Here is a 19,653-nt window from a genome sequence, read left to right as displayed (position 1 = left end):
AGCAAGCAAATGCTTTTCAAAGCAATATATTGAGGGGCTACCATCCTTAGTGTCTGCTAAAAGCTCTCCCTTGTTTTACTTATATTCACAGAGATCTCAGAAACATGGATCTTGAAGGGGGAAAACTGCTGGACTTTTCATATTTCTGGGCTGTAACCTGTTCTGGATATCACTTGAAAGACACTGACTTGTAGTTGATTAAGTGAATGGAATATCCATTAGGATATCTAGGAGGGGAATGTGGATTTTTCAAAATCTAAAGAGTCCAATATGTCCCTGGGTGTCTTTCTTAAATTGTAGGGAACCCAAGTGTCAGTAACTTATTCCAGACTGTGCCTGGAATCCTCTGGGCTTTCCCCCTCCACTATATTTCAGTGACTGAGTTGGCTGGACCTTGAATTTCCTAAGGGTTAAATTCCTACCTCTAGTCTCCAAAATGGGCCAATATCTAATCTATTACCTCTGCCACTGTAGTTTCATCTGACCTGATCAAGATTTTATCACCAATATAGTGGGGCACACCAATACCCCCAGGAAGGGAGGCCTCTTTCAGTTTTCGGGCCACCATAACGTGGAACTATATAGGAGAATGTAGGTAGTCCTAGGAAAAGATAGTGCTTCAATAACCCTCTTTTCTTTCTTTTCTACTTCCTTTTTTTGGGGGGGAGGGAGGAGAGGGAGGCAACTATATTGCTATCTTCTTTAGAAAAAGTATTTTATTTAAAAAAAGTAAAACAAAATAATTTCTCACATTGCCCAAGGTCCAGAAATGTATATCTCCTTAAGTACCTTGAATTCATCACCTCTCTGTCAGGAGGTGGGCAGCATGCTTTCTCACACTGACAATATATATAACGTCGTTCCTATGGCGTTAAATAACAACCTGCCACTGCAGTATTTAAAGGCATCAATTAACATCACTAGTCAGGGTACGCCCATCATTTATTCTTCTTTTCTTTTGTTCCTCCCTCACTGATTATATTGGGTGTCCCAAAAGTCTTAAAGTAGTTCTAAGCTTTAAAACTAACTGAAATACTAAGACTTCAAAGAGACCTTCTATATGTCTGTCACTATCTTAGGGTGAACCTTTGGCATCCCAAGTGAACATATCACTGCTAACACAGCCTTCTATCAAGGGATAATTCGTTCTCTGCTGGCCCAGTGGGCTCCAACCCATAAGGACCCACCTGGCTCTTGAGTTTATCTGATTGTTCCATTTACTGCCAGAAAGGCATACCCTACTGAACTTCTACAGCCACTCATCTGATAACAGAAGATACTCTACTGAGTACAGATATTGTTAAGTCCTTCCAGATGATTAAGCTCTAGTTTACATGGCTAGCTTATATAGGAGCTCTGAGGGATGGGGCAGAGAAATATTAATCTATATTAGCTCCTAAATAGTAGACATGGGTCTGACCAAGCAGTCCGCAGCCTGGAAAACACAGAATTGGACAACTCTTGCTTGAAAAGAACCCTGGCAATCATCTTGTTCAATATTTCATTTTATATATGAGCCCGCCAGAGAGAAGTGACTTGTCTAAAGTCATACAGGTCACATGAGTCAAGGTTGGTAGTTCTTACTTCCATCTTTAGTGCGCACGCGCACACACACACACACACACACACACACCTTAAGTTGGCTAAATCTAAGTGGTCTTGCTAGTGTATAGACTATTCTGCCTCTCCACAGTAAGCTGCAAAACATGCATGCAACTGAAAACCAAACAAGCCTCTGTTGGATTTAAAGGCCCAGGGGCCAAAAGGATTCTTAATGATACATCCAAAAATTGTAGGAAATGATTGCTGCCTATTCCTGTATTCTACTTTATCTAGCATATTCTTATGGATATCTATAGATAAAGCATATCTAACACCTGCCTCACAGAGTTGTTGTGAGAACCAATGAAATAACTTATGCAAAGCACTTGGCAAAAATTTTAAAGTGCTACATAAATGTTAGCTTTTATTATTAGTCAACTATATCACATTATAATGTAACTATGTTAACTACGGTTACAATATAACTATATTACTAGGATAGCTAATCGGAGACCTCCAAGTCTTTATAAAAATACTACAGTCATACTCAATCACTTATCTAAACCTTCCAAGTCTTCCAGAGTGAACTATTTGTTTAGTTTTGATCTATGTAGGAAAAGGGAAGACAGAAGTTCAAAGAGAGCAAGAGTTAAAACAACAGGCTTAAACCTCAGCCTTCCTCACTCCAAAGCAGATCCTCTATCCATTGTCATATTATCTCTCCATAAAAAGCAGTTAGATGGCATGGTGAATAGAGTGCAGAACTTGAAGTCAGGAGGACTCATCTTTCTGAATTCAAATCTGGCCTTAAGCAACAAAAAACTCTCCATAAAGTAACATAATAAAAAGTAGATAATAATAGCTGACATTTATAGGTTGTCTTCACATTTCCAAAGCACTTCATATATCTTCTTTTCTAGTCAGGTAGATACTATAGTCACATTTTGCTAGTAAATGTCAGAGGAGAGACTTGAACCCAGGCTTCTCAGCTTTAAGTCCAGCATTCTTTCTCCACTTCTCCCATCCCAATACTCTTTCTACTATACCACAAGTATGACCATTCATATTTTACATGTGGTGAAACTGAAGCTCTGAAAGGAAAACTGACTTACCCAAATCACATAGCTAGTAAGTAAAATAATCAAACTTGAACCCCAGTCTTTTGATCTCAATTCCAGGATCCTTCCTTCTTCACCTGACTACTTCTCACACAGAGTTTGAGATCTACACTGGTGAAATCACTCTAATAAAATCACAGAACTGTATAGTAGGTAAACAAATGCTAGGGCTATATTCTAGGGATCCAGAGAAAAAAAAGTTCATGATGTGCTAGGATAGCTAAGAAAGGCTTCATGGAAAAGAAGGAATTGACCTGAAGGAAGTGCCAAGTATTGAGTTTATTGGAAGAAAAATAAAGAAGAAATCATTTTTGAGTAGGGGACAGTAGAAAATTGAGGGCAACAAGGAGATCAACTTAGGCAACCAATGTTTATAAAGCTCTTGTTCTCTGGCCTCTGCTCTTCAGGGAGTTTGCATTCTCTCAGGGGAGACATGTTCACTAAATTTAGGCAAAATGAATTAAAGGTAATTTGGAGGTGGAAGGAAATAATAGCTAGAGAGGCAAGAAAGCAATTGTGTAAAAGTAATAACAGTAAAAAATTTAAGGCTGAATGGGTAAGGGGTGTGGGGGGGCGGGGCAAAGTGGAAAAAATAGTAATTTATTCATAAGGTCAAGAAGTCTGGACTTAATCCATTCCAGTAACAACATCCCCAGAGGTTCTCATCAATAGAGTGGCATGAGAAAAGCAGTATTCTGTGCAGATTAATTGGATAGTGGTATGCTTTGATTAGTGGGTGCAGGAAGAATAACACTGAGGAATCAATTAGGAAACAAGCACAGTAATGTAAACAAGAGGGTGACAAGGGATCAAACTTATGCAGTGGAGTGAAATGGATGGAAAAGGATGAGTTTGTGAGTCATTTTTGGAAAGAAGCAACAGTACATTTCATTGAAATGAAAGCAAGGGAAAAACCAACAGATTTCAAGTGAAAATTTTCAGCTTGCATTTTTCAGCTTAAAATTTAAAAATAATGACAATAATAATTAATAATGATAATTCACATTTTCATAACTCTGAAGTTTCCAAAGTGTTTTCCTTACAATAACATTGTCAGTGGGCAGTAGAAATATAATTACCATTTTATAGAGAAGGGTTAATTATTTAATTTATCTGTATGAGAGTCTCAATACTATAAAACATCAGGATTACGTATTACTGAAGATGTTGCTTTCACATTAAGAAGGAAATAGCTGAAAGATGAAACCTTGCATTTGTACCCTAGGCCTTCAAATGGATTGGCGGTTCTCGGAAATGCTTAGCTTTTTATCATCTCAGCACTTTTATTTCTCAATAGACTCACTTTAAATTCTCCCTATCTAAACACATAAAATTTATAGATATAATATTGACTCTTGGCTGAGTAGATGCTTTGTTCTTTGCTACATCCAGTATTATGATTGAGCCAGAAGCTTAAAGATAGACGTAAGAGGAAAGGCTATCACAGAGAAAACCTTTGCAAAAAAAGGTAAATACTTAAACTATATTATAAAGCAGTGATCATCAAAACCATTTGATACTGGCTAAGAAATAGGGTAGTGGATCAGTGGAATAAGTTAGGTTTATAACACCCCCATAGTCAATGACTAAAGTAATCTAGTGTTTGATAAATCCAAAGATTCCAGCTTCTGGGATAAGAACTTAGATTGAAAAATAGTATGGCAGAAACTATGTACTAACTAATATCTAACACCCTTTACCAAGATAAGATCGAGTTGGGTTTATGATTTAAACATAAAGAATGATATTATGATATATTATAAGCAAATTAAGAAGAACAAAGTTAGTCTACTTCTCACATCTGTGGAAAAGGAAGGAATTTTTGACCAAAAATGAACTGGAATACATTATAAAATGTGAAATAGATAATTTTGATTATAAGAATATAAGCCATTCTCTAATTGATAAATGGTCAAATGATATGAACAGACAATTTTCTGATGAAGAAACTGAAACCATTTCTAGTCATATGAAAAGATGCTCTAAATCAATATTGATCAAAGAAATGTAAATTAAGACAACTCTGAGGTACCACTTGATACCTCTCAGGTTGGCTAAATGACAGAAAAAGATAAAGATAAATATTGGAGGGGATGTGTAAAAACTGGGACACTAATACTGTTGTTGGTAGAGTTCTGGACTGATCCAATCATTCTGAAAAGCAATTTGTAACTACACTCAAAAGGTTGTCAAAAGTATGCATACCCTTTGACCCAGCAGTGTTACTACTGGGCTTATATCCCAAAGAAATCTTAAAGGAGGGAAAGGGACCCACATGTGCAAAAATGTTTGTGGCAGCCCTTTTCATAGTGGTAAGAAACTAGAAATTGAATGGATGCCCATCAATTGGAGAATGGCTGAATAAATTACGACATATGAATGTTATGGAATATTATTGTTCTGTAAAGAAATGATCATCAGGATGATTTCAGAGAGACCTGGAGCCACCTACATGAAGTGATGCTAAATGAAATGAGCAGAACCAGGAGATCATTATACACGTCAACAATACTATATGTGGATGTATTCTGATGGACGTGGCTCTCTTCTACAATAAAATGACTCAAACCAGTTCCAATGGTCTTGTGATGGATAGAGCCATCTACACCCAGGGAGAGGATTGTGGGAACTGAGTGTAGATCACAATATAACTACTCACTCTTTTTGTTGTTGTTTGCTTGCATTTTGTTTTCTTTCTTATTTTTTCCCTTTTTGATCTGGTTTTTCTTATGCAGCTTGATAATTGTATAAATATGTATACACATGTTTGATTTAACAAATATTTTTACCATTTTAACATATATTGGATTACTTGTCCTCTAGGGGAGGGAGTGGGAATAAGGGGGAGGAATTTGGAACACAAAGTTTTACAAGGGTTAATGTTGAAAAATTATCCATGCACATGTTTTGAAAATAAAAATCTTTAATTGAAAAAAGTTTTTGTACAAACAAAACCAAGGCAAACAAGATTAGAAGGGAAGCAGAAAACTGGAAAATTTTTACATACAATGGTTCTGATAAAGGCCTCATCTTTAAAATATAGAGAGAACTGAGTCAAATTTGTAAAAATACAAGCTATTCTCCAATTTATAAATGGTCAAAGGATATGAACAGACAATCTTCAGATGAAGAAATAACTAAAACCATTTCTGGCCATATGAAAAAATGCCCTAAATCCACTATTGATTAGAGAAATGCAAATTAAGACAACTCTGAGGGACCACTACATACTTCTCAGATTGACTAAGATGACAGAAAATTATTATAAATGTCAGAAGGAATATGGGAAAACTAGGATACTAATACATTGTGGGTGGAATTATGAACTGGTACAACCATTCTGGAGAGCAATCTGGAACTATGCCCAAAAGGCTTATCAAACTGTGCATACCCTTTGACCTAGTAGTGTCTCTCCTGGGCCTACATCTCAAAGAGATCGTAAAAAAGAGGAAAAGACTTACATGTGCTAAAATGTTTGTAATAGTCCCTTTTTTTTTTTCTGAAGCAATTGGGGTTAAGTGATTTACCCAGGGTCACATAGCTAGGCAGTGTTAAGTGTCTGAGATCAGATTTGAACTCAGGTCTTCCTGACTTCAGGGCTGGTGCTCTATCCGTTGTACCACCTAACTGCCCTGGTAGCAGCCCTTTTTGCAGTAGCAAGCTACTGGAAAATGAATGGATGCCCATCAATTGGAGAATGGTTGGGAAAATTATGGTATATGAATGTAATGGAATATTATTGTTCTGTAAGAAACGTCCAGCAGGATGAATACAGAGAGGTCTGAAGAGACTTACATGAACTGATGCTAAATGAAGTTTGTAGAATCAAGAGAACATTGTACACAGCAACAACAAGATTATGTGATGATTAATTCTGATGGACGTGGCTCTTTTCAACAATGAGTTGATTCAGATCAGTTCCAATGGACTTGTGATGGAGACAGCCATCAGCATCAAGAGAGAGGAATGTGAGTATGATTGTGGATCACAACATAGTATTTTCACCTTTTTTGTTGTTGTTTGCTTGCTTTTTGTTTTCTCTTTTTTTTCCCTTTTTGATCTGACTTCTTGTATAGCATGATAATTGCAGAACTATATATAGAAGAACTGCACATGTTTAACATATATTGGATTACTTGCTGTGAGAGAGAAGGGGTGGGGAAAAGGAGGAAGAAAAGAATTTGGAACACAAGGTTTTGCAAAGATGAATGTTAAAAACTATCAATGCATGTATTTTGAAAATAAAAAGCTAAAAAAAATAGGTTGTAAGTTTGAACTTAGCAAACTATATGTTAAACTTCTTTGAATGATTGGGGGGAAGGGGAATGATAGATGCAAATGTTAAGAAATGTGAATTTTTGTTCACCCAAAATATCTACAAAGTAATTAGACCTGAAATTAGCAAGGTATTCATAAACTTTTCAAATCTCTTTACATTATATTCCTGATTTCTTATCAATAGCCAGAGAGTTCTCACCTAAAAATAGAACTCCCTGACATTGGGCAAGGAAATTATTGTTGGCTTACCTGAAATGATATAAGAGAAGTGAGGGAAAGAAAACTGAATTGATAGACCAATCTTCCTGATGATAACGCAATAAATGGATCATTTTTTAAAAAATGTACTATAGGTTTTTTTCCCATCGAATTAAATGCAAAAAACCCATAGAACATGTTTTAGAAGAGGTTGTTTTCACATTCAAAACTGATCCTTGGTATTCCACAGATATAGATCATGTAGTATATACATAGATTCCAAACACTTCATAGATATCCAATACCCTAGAAACAGATGACTTAGGATATAAGCTATTCAGGACAAGATTGCTTTACTTTAGTTTTTGCATCTCCAGCACCCTGGACAATGCTTGGCACCAAACAATCACTTAAATGCTAGTTAAATCGAATTGTCATTTTATAGATTCAAAACCAATAATGGTTGTCATTATCACTATAATCATCCTCAGAATCATCACCATGAGTGTTCTCCAAAAAAGACTAAGAATGAACAGAATTGCAAAGAGGATTTTTTGTAATTATGGGGTAGGCCTACTGGTCTCAGAAATCCCCTCAAACTGAGGTTCTATGAATTTGCAAGTCCATGAATTTCTCAATGAAAAATCAATAAAAGAATAGAAATTGATTACATATGAAATTTTTGGAGGTTTAAAATTCCATATAAATGAAAATCCCACCAGGCTCCTCCACAGAGGAAGAAAAGATTAAAGACCACCATCAGTCCCTCCTCATGAAAGGAAGAATGATGGAGAAAAACCCACTAACTTCTTAATGTCTACTCTCTAATGCTCTTATTCCCTACCTAACTTCTAGGAGCTTTGTACAGATCAGAGCACAGAATTTCAGTATTAGAAAAGACTTATCTAGTACAATTATGTCTGAAAAATCCCCTCTACAACATACCTGACAAATGATCATCCAATCTTTGCTTAAAGACTTCCAGTTTTGAATAAGCCATTATTTTTCGAGGGTAGTCCAATCCACTTTGGGACAGCTGTACTTGTTTCCCCTTAAATCAAGCCCAAACATACCTCTTTATAATTTTCATCTATTTCCCCTATGGTCCTCTTCCCTCAGTGACCTGGTTCTTCTGAATCTCTACTAGTCTTCATGCTAACCTTTCCAACTACTTAAAGATAGCATATAAACACTATCCCAAAATCTTCTCTTCTTTAGACTAAACACCACCAGTTTCTTCAACTTCTCATTAAATATATTTAAATTAAATTAAATATAATGATCATGGTGTCCTTCAGTATCTTTGTTGCCTTTCTCTGGATATTCTCCAGTTTATCAAAGTCCCCCCTATAATGTGCCCCCAGAAATGGAATTTGATCAGGGCAGAGTACAAGGAGACCATCATCTCTTTATTCTTAGCCCCTACATTTCTTAATGTTGCCTAAATCACTAGAGCTTTTTTAGCTGCTATATCATACCGTTAACAACTTCTAGTGGGGAGAAAAGGAAATAACCATTTATATATTACCTATTATGTACCAGGCACTGTGCTAAGCACTTTACAACTATCTCATCTGACCTCACAAAAACAAATTAGGTACCATTAGCCTAGCTAGGTGGCACAGTGGATAGATTGCTGGGCCTGAAGTCATGAAGTCTCAAATTCCTAAGTTCAAATCTGGCCTCTGATACTTACTAGGTGTGTTTGACTCAGTTTCCTCATCTGTAAAATGAACTAGATAAGAAAATGGCACACCACTCTGCTAAGAAAACCCCAAATGGAGTTGGATATTCTATAGTTGAAAAAACCCAAAGAAACAGAAGTTAAAACAGTTGCTCAGAGTTATACAACTATCAGATATTTCAAAGAAACAGAAGTTAAGACAGTTGCTCAGAGTTATACAACTATCAGATATTTCAAGTTGGGTTTGTATTGAGATTTTCCTAACTTGCAGGCCCAAAACAATCTACTACACCATCCAGCTACCTCTTCAAGTCCATTACATTTTTTTTTTCAGATGAACTGCTATCTAAATTTACTCTTGCACTTAGGTACCGAACTTGGAGCTAGGTAGAAGGAAACTGAAGGTGCTGAGTCTCTCCGAAACATAAAGAATGAGATAAAGAGAAGAAGAGGATTCCAGAAAGCAGAATCCTGATCTACCAATGAGATCAGTACTATGAAGCTTTTTTGTGGAATATGTTGCCAAAAAGAAATGCTGGCTACTGTAATGCAACTCTTCACAAAATATATAATATGTGCCAAGTGGCAAAATTAAAAATGTATGAGAATGTACATGTTCTATGTGACTGACTCCAACATCACTTAAGGGCTTTAATTTTATACTCAATCCCTTCCCCAAAATGTATTTCCATAAAAAGAAAGCAACTAAGAGTAAGAGAACAGATAAAATAATGGATGCTTTGTATAAGGAAGAATAACCATCATTTTGATGTCAGATACCCAAAATCCATATTATCAAAGGAATCTTTTCTTTTTCTGATGCTACCCACCAAAACTGGCATGTGTGTATGTGTGTGTATATATGCATGCACACACATACACATACACACACATATACATATATATATAATTATAATAAAAAGAATATTGTAGCTACAAGGGATCTTAAGATCAGCAAATATTGCAACCATCGACATCTAGAAGTACTTCATATCAATCATCTTATTTCAACAAGGAATGTTATTAAGAACTTGCTTTGTACCAGAAAAAGTGCTAGAGCTATAGTTACAAAGACAAAAATAAAACAATTTCTCCCCTCAAAGACCTCATATTTATCTTAGAGGATATATTATGAACACAAATAATGGATTATGTTTTTTACTTCTTTCCACAATTCTTCATGTCAAAGCAGGGTAGCTTCCACAGACCATCACTCCTAACCTAAATCTGGTAAGAAGCAGTACTGGGTAATTTAAATGATGTCTCCCAGAAAGAGTTGGGAAAAAACTGAGTTGAAACTGGGCTGCTTTAGAAAGCCTTGAGCCTCTGGGGAAAGGGCCCTTGGTCATGAAACATAGTGCCTGGGGTGCCTGGAGCAAGAATATGTTAGGTTTTGGAATAATCATATTCCAGTCTCATATTGGTAAAAGATACTTTCTAGGAAATGAAAGTGGCAGAAGCGTCTTTGACTACAGAGGTGAGGTCAGAGGTCTGGGGAAAACCAACACAGAAAACAGGCCACATTTGGTGACATGTCTGAGCTATATATTCAGAGAGAACTGTGTCTCCTGCCATTACAGGGAAACTTGACCCCCTTTTGTGGTTCAGATCACCACAAAGAAGCTCTGAAAAATGGTTAGTGACAAGGGGAAGTAATGCCAGTGTCATCAGTTGGGAACCATGTAGAGAAGCATAAGAGAGCAACATCCAGAGCCATCATTACTATTCATTTTAGCACCTGGGGAAAATACCACAAAAAAAGCACATTAGGACAGGATAACCACAAATAAACTTTTTAAAGACAAATTCAACTGAGGAGGGCAGCAGGGAGGCTAAGGACAAAAGATAAGAGATCTGAAGAAATTTTAATCTCAGGGCATTGCTTCAAAGGAAGGCAGAGACTCAGAAGAACCAGGTCACTGAGATTGCTGCTGGGAGGGGGACCATGAGGGAAGAAAAAAAGGTGGGAACAGACTAGAGAAAAACTCCCTTATGAGAGAGGAATTGTATCATAAAGCAACTTTCTGTTTTAATTAATCACTCTTATCTACCTAGGCACTCAGTTCATTTCTTTATACTTGCTGAAGAAATACAGACATAGAAAATCTCAAAATTTCAGCACTTGGGGGCAAAGTTCCATTTGCCCTGACCTAGGTATAGGTCTGGTAGTGACTAAGCAACTTACTGGGAGTTACAGAGAATTTCAGGGGTGGTTCCATAATGCCTGCCACTAATAACTGCCAGAAGCCTTATCTAGTGCAAGACTCTAAGAAGCTGAAGCTATGCAGAAGCCAAGAGAATTGTAATTTTTTTGCAAGTGCTGTTTTCCACAAGCCCTTCTGAGTTTTCTTTGACCTATAAAATAAAACTTTTCAGCAATGACAAAAAGAAAGATCTCATATACACTAAAAGATTGCTTTTTATAGTAACAAAGATCAGAAAACGAAGTAGATGCTTATGGATTGTGTAGTGGCCAAAAAAAAAGAAAAGATTTATTTTATGAATATAAATGGAATTTTATTGTGCTATAAGAAACAGTGAATATGAAGAATACAAAGAAACGCAGGAAGATTTATATGAATTAATGCAAAGTGAAGCAAGCAGAACCAGAAAAAAAAACACAAAATTAAAACACTGTAAGTAGAAAGAACGACAAAACAATCAAAATTGAATGTTTTGAAATTATGTCCAAAGCTGGCTCCTCCAAAAAACTATGACATTAACTCTTCTTTTTTCTTTTTTCTGGCAGAGATGGAGGACTGTGGCTCTACAGCCATCACTGAATATGTAAGATGTATTGCTTAGTTTTGCTGATTTCCTTTTGTCTTTTTATCTTCTTTGTTTTAAGGGATGGCTCTCTGGGAAGAGTATGGCTGAGATAGATTAGAAAAAAAACAAGTAGAGGAGGGAAGCAGTGAATTTGAATTTTAAATTTTAAAAAATAAATGTTAATTCTTTTACATATAACTGGAAAAAATTTTGAATGAAAAAGAAGATAAAGATATCAATAAAGTATTCCTAAAAGTAAAAATAAAGAAAATGTTTTCTTTTTGAATTTTATTAACTCAATGCTTGAGAAGGTTTGATTATGTTAGAGAGAAAAAAAAAACTGAGATTACAAATATTCAAGACAGATTGAAACACCACCATGTAAAGAATAACTGAGGGAGTTAGGTATTTAGTTTGGAGGGGAAAAGACTTAAGGGGAGGAGAACCCATGAGAGCTAGATTCAAAATCAAAAACATGATCAAAAAGAAGAAGGTATCCTAGGTAGTTCCAGAGGGCTGAATCAGATAGAATAATTGGCAGATTACCAAGAAGTCTGTTTGGGCTTAGTATTAAAGAAAAAACTTTCTAACAATTTTGGAATGTTATAGAATGTACATACTTGTGAGATGGTGAATTGTCTATAGAATAATGCCCTATAACAGTTGTCCAGTTTTGCTCAGTCTGATGCTGCTTAAATGGTACAGAAAAGATTACTGAGACAGAGGGATAGTTAGATATGGTAACAACAGCAAACAGAAACTGGAGTTGCTAATTTATACATAAAGATCTCCAAAAGCTACATATTGGCTAAGAAAACTACATATTAACTATGTTTTATTATATTTTATCTACTTCGTTAAATATTTCCCAGTTACATTTTAATGTGGTTCAGGCCACACTTGGGAATGTTGCAGGTAACAATTCTGTCAAAGGATATTTGACAATGTCAAGTAAAGAATCTATAAAGCACATTTTTATTCAATGATCTTATTTATAAATGATTAGACCAAGTAACGCAAATGTGAGCGATATCTTAATTCCTTTGCTAATAGCTCTTCCTTTCCTTGGATTGTACCAAGTGATCTATGCCTAAACATTCATATGTATATAAATATTTTTACACTGAAACAAAATCTTGATTATCTAACACCCAGAAATCCATCTAAGGAAACAGATTTAGGTTAGTTTAAGGTTCCCTTTGAATTAGAAAAGTCTATGATTTTAAGTTTCTGGTACAATGGCAAACGTGGAAGTCAAACAAGAAGACTTAAAAATCTCATAATATTGGCAACTCACCTCTCACTTTCTTTTAGAACAATGGCTCAAAAGGAAAGATAGCTGGATTAGGGGTCACTGATTCCAAAATAGAAGAAAATGCTGAAAAGTTGGGATATACAGGTAATCATAATTTATAGCAATAGTTAGCATTTATATGTAGCACTTTAAGGTTTATAAGCTGCTTTACAAATATTATCTCATTTTATCCTCAAAACAGCTTTGAGAAATAGATGCTATTATTTCCTCCATGTGATAGATGAAAGAAATGTTGAGGCAAACAGCAGTTAAGTAACTTGTCCAGAGTCATGTAACTAATAAGTGTCTAAGGCCTGATTTGAATCCAGGTCTTCCTGATTCTATGCCCAATGCTCTATTACTGTTCCATCTAACTACCTAATAGTTGGCATTTACTTTATGTTTAGAGGTTTACATAGCATTTTACATATTTTTCTCATTTAATCTTTTCATGATATGATATGGGTCACAGTCAATATATGACAGAAATGGGACTTGATCGAATCTCCCTGACCCTCAACTCTTCTCCACTATACCACACTGCCTCTCAAACTAAAGTGAGATAAAGACAGTGAAGATACTTTAATTAAAACAGACAATTAAAAAGTCCCAATCAATTTATTTCTATAATAACATAAATAATAAATAATAAATTGTGTAAATAATGGTCAAAATTGCCCCTTACTAAATATAGTTGGCCTTTGGTCAAAAACAAGAAGGTGGGTTGAAAAAAATCAGAATTTTCCCAGCAAGACAACCTCATTCTTTTGCAAAATACTGTTATTGGAAGGAAAGGATGGAGGGAAAGGAAGTGAAACACTCAGACGTATTATTTAATCTAACTATAAATTAAATCCCAGAGACAGACTATATCTTAGACTATTAGAAAAAAAATTTATATTATTCAATGTAAAAAAAATTAATTGGATTCCACCATTTTTACTCTAACATGGAAATAAAAATGGAGGGAGATGGAACAGAAATCACCATCCACTAGGCATTCATAAAAATAGAGCCTACTTTAAAGTATAGACTTTTTAAAGGTTTTAAACAGGTTGTTCAGATTAATTTCCTTACCTAAGCAAGAACTGCCCTCCCCAATCCACCCCAACTCACCCCCATTTAAAATGTAATCGACATTATATTTAGTAAACGTAACTGTATTAATTAACATTCTAGGAACCAACCAATTTACACATTTTAAGGTGATCTGATATGCAGATTGTGTGAGACCAAGCTTTGGGCATAATTAATAAATGATACTGATGGTGTCAGGAAAAGTCCATTTCAAATGCACAGTCTTTAAAGACAGAAATTTAAATTGCAGATTTTCCTTTAATTTAGTTGAAACAAAAATGTTTGAGTAAATTATGAAAGTTTAAATAACAAGCTCATCTTTTTTTAAGTTCACAACACAATTATAGATTTTTATATTTTATATGGATGCCATATTATTTTAAATTCTAGCTGAGAATATACTAAGCTGTACTCATTTTTATGAAAGTATGTCACTTTCATAGTTATGAGTTGGCAATGATGAATATTTAAAACAGCTTTTACCCCAAGAAGTCCTAGGATGCTGTTTGCCTGCTCTTTTTTCTACATGCATATGCTATCTTTCCAGTTTTAATCTGAATTAATACTTTCAATGTGCTTAGGTTCTTTAAATCAAAACATAAGTTTAAAATAATAATCACAAGAATAGTTCTGGATTCTGGGTATGCCTCTCCAGTATCTCCTTTTGTTCTGCTCTTCTAGACAACAGGTTGCAAATATTTTCAACAATTATGCATCTAGATACAAAACAATAAAGATAGCAGTAAATGCCTTTGCCTTTAATAGCAACAATAAAATCCTTTCTATTTTTCTTTTTTTTGTACATGTGAATATGTGTTGATAGAGGTTTATATATTTGAATAACTGTTTGCAGAGGCTGCTATTTTAATAATAAAATACATATCTGAAAATATACATTTGGTGGTTTCAATTATTTTTCTGTGGATCCTGCTTATAACCTTCCTATTCTTGTTCTGAATTCGTATTTCTCACAAAACGACCATGTTGTAGAACCATTCAGTGAAACAGAACAGATGATAATTATACATAAACACTTGTAATCATAATTTTCCTTCCTTATCATTAAGAGAAATACAAATTCACAGAAAAAATGGTGTCTTTCATCTTTTCAGATTAATGTCCCAATAGTTTATGAAGTTCAAAGGCAGAAAAATTAAAATCTTACAAATTTCTAAGCTACAGCGGGGGCTAAGCTAAAGAGAATGCAATGAAGTTAATTGATGACAAGAGATACTTCAATGGATCCTTGATTCCATCGGTGTGGAAGCTTCCAACACCAGCGTCGATCACAGTGGCTTCCTGATTTCTCAATCAGTGTGACAAGATGAGACAAGTAAAACAAAACAAGAGCATTAAGAAAAAATAAACAACTAAAATCTAAGGATAATTAATTCCACGATGTTGGGCAGCCCGCTGAGCTCTTTCCATGTACTGGGCTCCACCCCACTCCCAATTATTCTCTCTGCAGCAATCAGCGCCTCTACTCGGAGTTAATGACTGTCAGGTACCAGAACAACCCACAGCGCTTGCTCCCATCTCCTAGGCTTATACTCCATTTAACTATTCTGCATCTCTGGAGTAGCCCTCCACTCTCAGGGTTCCGCGTATTCATTACTTCGCGAGTTCCCACTGGGGAGGGGGTTCCGATACTGTACCTGAACATCTGGGCTGCTCAGTCAGAGGATATTCTTCCTTGTTGAACCTCCAGGCCTGGAAGCGTCATTCTTCGCAGCATCTGCTCCTTTCCTTCCTCGTCATCAACTCCCCATACACTCTCGCGTGCAGGTGCGGGCAAGAATTCTAAAGGAGTTAGCAACCCGCGCTTCCTCTTCCCCAGTCTTTCCTTCTGGAAGGAAGGCTGCTTTGGCGGGTCCCCGGAGTAGTTTTCCCGCGGTGCTAAAACAGCGGCAGCTGCTGTCTTTACCTAGGTCAGGGGGAGCAGCAGCAGCCGAGACCGAGATAGCAGCAGCTGCAGCAGGGGCACCGCCCCACCTCCCCCAGCGCCGGCCACACCAGCTTGGACAACTGGGGAGGGGGGAGCTCCGGGGCGCAGAAGGATGCAGTCCGCGTCCTGAACCCCTTAGCCGCGAAAGCTTTAGCAGATGCCGGCCTGCGTGCGCGAGATGCAGCCTGGATCACTGTTACCAAGACGACGAGCACGCCGAGCTTCTCTTTTCTCCCCCCTCCAGCCCTAAGCACACACCCAGTTATAGATACACTGTCTCAAAGCCCAGAGAAACAACCACAACACACCTGAACGCGCGCGCGCGCACACAAACACGCACATTCTCCCTCTCCCTCTCTCTCAGTAGATCCCTTCCCTCCCCCCCTGCAAATTCTCTACTATTACCATCTCCAATTCTGGTCTAAATCATCAATCATCAAATCAATACTAACATTGTTTCTGGAAAAGGTGCTTCTGATGAAAAATACTATCTACCTCCACAAAGAGAACTGATGAACTCTGAGTGCAGATTGAAGTACTTTCCTCATTTTATTTTTCTAACCTTTTTTGATAAGGCTAATATCGAAATACGTTTTACTTGATTTCACATGTATGGTAGACATATTGCTTGCCTTCTCAGTGGGGGAGGGAGAAGACAGGGAAGGGTTGCAGGAAGGGAGAGATTTTGAAACTCAACATTTTTAAAAATTTAAAAAAACTTTATAAGAAGAAAGAAAAGATATATTAAATGGTTGTTCTAAGGTTAAACCTTTCCCCTCTATACTTGTCTCCCTGTGAGAATCTAAGCTTCTTCAGGCAAGGATTGTATCTTATTTTTATCTTTTGTGATACTAGCAGCTGAGCAATGTGTTGGGTATCTAATAAGCATGTAAATGCATTTTCATTATTTCATATACATACAAAATACACATAAACACCACAACCATGCAAAAAAAAAAAAAAAATGATGCACACACACATAAGCACCCAAGATATTGGATAAGCACGAATCCATTTTGAATCCAGTTTGAATTTCATTTGTGACCTTAAGCAAAATTTTCTGTCTGGAACTTTCATAAGTAGGAGAGGGTAGACTAAATGATCTCTATGGTCCCTTCTAGTTCTATATTCTAGAATTCCATATCTTAGATCAAGCCTTAGATACTCCCACTCCTCTGGAAGGAATCTAGAATCAGAAGTCATTTCTAAATTCCTTTCTATATTAAACTGTCTGTTTTATAGATAGTCTATATATCGGTGCTGTTTTAGTACCAATTTTTACATTATAGTAAGTGACAATGAGCAAGAGATTCAGATCACAAGTGACTAAATATTTGTTGGTCGAGGGTAAAACTCATTACAATAATTTAGTATGGAAAAGTGGACAAATTCTTCCACAGTAAAATGGCACTGATTTCCTTCCCATTTCTATGCTTCCCATTGAAATGTGAAAGGTTCAAAGTGCACAAACACTTCCAACATCATAGAGTGGGAAGAAAACAGAGAAGGCAATAGCCCCTAAACTCAAAAAAATTTTTTTTCTACATAACAATGAATGAAGTACTGGACTTAGAGGTCTCCCAGGCACTTAGCAGCTGTGTGACCTGAGCAAGTCACTTAACTTCTCTCAGGCTCGGTTTCCCCATCTGTACAATGGAAATAATACAAGTACTTGTTTTGCAATCAAGCAATGATTGCTAATAGAAGCAGCTAGATGGCTCAACTAGGCTTGAGGGGAAAAAAAGAGCTAGACAGACCTGGAATCAGAAAGATCAAGTTCAAATCTGGCCTTGGGCATGTCATTTAATCTTGCTTGCCTCAGTTTCCTCATCTGTAAATGAGCTGGAAAAGGAAATAGCAAGCCATTTCAGTATCTTTGCCAAGATAATCCCATGATCCATGGAGTCACAGAGTTAGACATGACTAAACAACCACAACAGTGATTACTCTAAGATTTACATTCTCTCCAGCTGATCAACCATATAAGTGTGAAGTTAATAAAATTCTAAAAAAAACAACAACAACAAAACACAAAGAAACAAGTTTGGCTTTATTGCAAAGGCTCTGTAACAATTTAATTCAACCAACATTAAAAGCTACTATATTCAACATAAGGTACTTGGGGAGAAAGACAAAAAAGATCTTTGTACATAAGCTTATTTTCCACTGGAAAGAAAATACAACATAATTAGAGGGAAAAAAAGAGCAAACCTGCTAGGATCTGGAAGAGCTATTTTAGAGATATCATAGAAGCTAATTCTCAAAGGAAGCTAAGAATCCTAAGAGGAGAAGAGAAGGCGCTTTTTAGGAATGGGGAGGACCTGTTCAAAGGCATTGAAAAGAGAGATGAGAGGTGAAATATTAGGTCTTCTAAGAATATGCCAATTTAGCTGGTTATGAAAAGTATCTCTGGAAAGCTAGGTAAATTGGGGTGGGCTTCAAGAGCCAAGCTGAGAATTTTTCTAATTTTTGTAGAGGTAGTAGCCCCTGATCAGCTTTGGCACTCAAAAAACTTTCCCTAACTTTTGAGGTTTGGGTATTTTCTCTTTTTCTATCAGAAATCTGGCCCCTGAATAAGTGAGTTGGTACTCTACTAAGGTAGGCAGTATCATATGGAATTAAAGAATGCTCTTTTAAGAACATTCTGCTTCCAACTGTGCACCGAACATCTTTTGAGACTTGGAAAAACCAGGCCAATTGCTGTCTCATCCTAGAACTTGGTTCAGCACTTCCCTTACCTGAAATATCAAACAACCCTTGTGGTCTTCTCATCCTGGAATGTCCTTCCACCATGCTGGCCCTTTTCTACTACTGCTGAGTTCTCCCGGAGGTCTCTATTCTGGTTTGTTTCAACCCTTGATCCTGACTTCTTTCCAGACTTCAAAACCATGCCGGACACCATCTGACTTTTCAGCTCCTTTTCTTGTGCTGACCTTCCCTATCAGAATTCAAACTACTTAAAGGCAGGAACTATCATTGTATCTGTATCCCCCACACATAGTAGATATTCAATAAATGCTTGTTTCCTTCCATTTTTAATCTTTTTTTCACCCCTGGTCCATAAAAGGGAAAGATGTTACTGGGGAAAAAAATTTTTTCCTGCAAGTTTCTCTGGTAAGGTCTTAATCTAAGATACTTAAGGAACTGATACAAATTTATATGATTTAAGATTCAGAGAAATGATACTCTTACATTAATAAACAAGGTTTTTTTTTCTCCTTTCTACTTCCTCATTTAGAAATCAACCCATGGATTATTCAGGTAGCCTTTAAAGTACAGAACTGACATTAGTAATCAGAGAAATGCAAATTAAGACAATTCTGAGATACCACTAACATCTCTCAGATTGGCTAGAATGACAGGAAAAGATAAGGCTGAATGTTGGAGGGGATGTAGGAAAACTGGGACACTGATACATTGTTGGTGGAATTGTAAATACATCCAGCCATATGCTCAAAAAGTTATCAAACTGTGCATATCCTTTGATCCAGCAGTGTTATTACTGGGCTTATATCCCAAAGAGAACTTAAAGAAGGGAAAGGGACCTATATATGCAAGAATGTTTGTGGCAGGTCTCTTTGTAGTGGCCAGAAACTGGAAACTGAGTGGATGCCCATCAATTGGAGAATGGCTGAATAAATTATGGTATATGCATGTTATGGAACATTATTATTCTGTAAGAAATGACCAACAGGATGATTTCAGAAAGGCCTGGAGAGACCTACACGAACTGATGCTGAGTGAAATA

At 36.5% G+C, this 19,653-nt stretch overlaps 1 protein-coding gene across 2 annotated transcripts in view; it reads right to left on the bottom strand.

Annotated features, from left to right (window-relative positions):
* The window catches only part of KIAA0319 (KIAA0319 ortholog), a 126,994-nt gene extending 110,797 nt beyond the window's left edge, over positions 1–16,197 (bottom strand). For both annotated transcript variants that reach the window (XM_031946777.1, XM_031946778.1), the window contains exon 1: positions 15,616–16,197. The gene's annotated coding sequence lies outside the window, so the exon portion shown is untranslated. The remainder of the gene's footprint in view (positions 1–15,615) is intronic.
* Positions 16,198–19,653: the final 3,456 nt, after the last annotated feature.

This window comes from Sarcophilus harrisii, chromosome 1 (genome assembly GCF_902635505.1).
Source record: "Sarcophilus harrisii chromosome 1, mSarHar1.11, whole genome shotgun sequence".
Taxonomy (NCBI): Eukaryota; Metazoa; Chordata; class Mammalia; order Dasyuromorphia; family Dasyuridae; genus Sarcophilus; species Sarcophilus harrisii.
The sequence above is the reverse complement of the archived record's forward strand: the minus strand, read 5'-3'. Positions and strand labels throughout refer to the sequence as shown.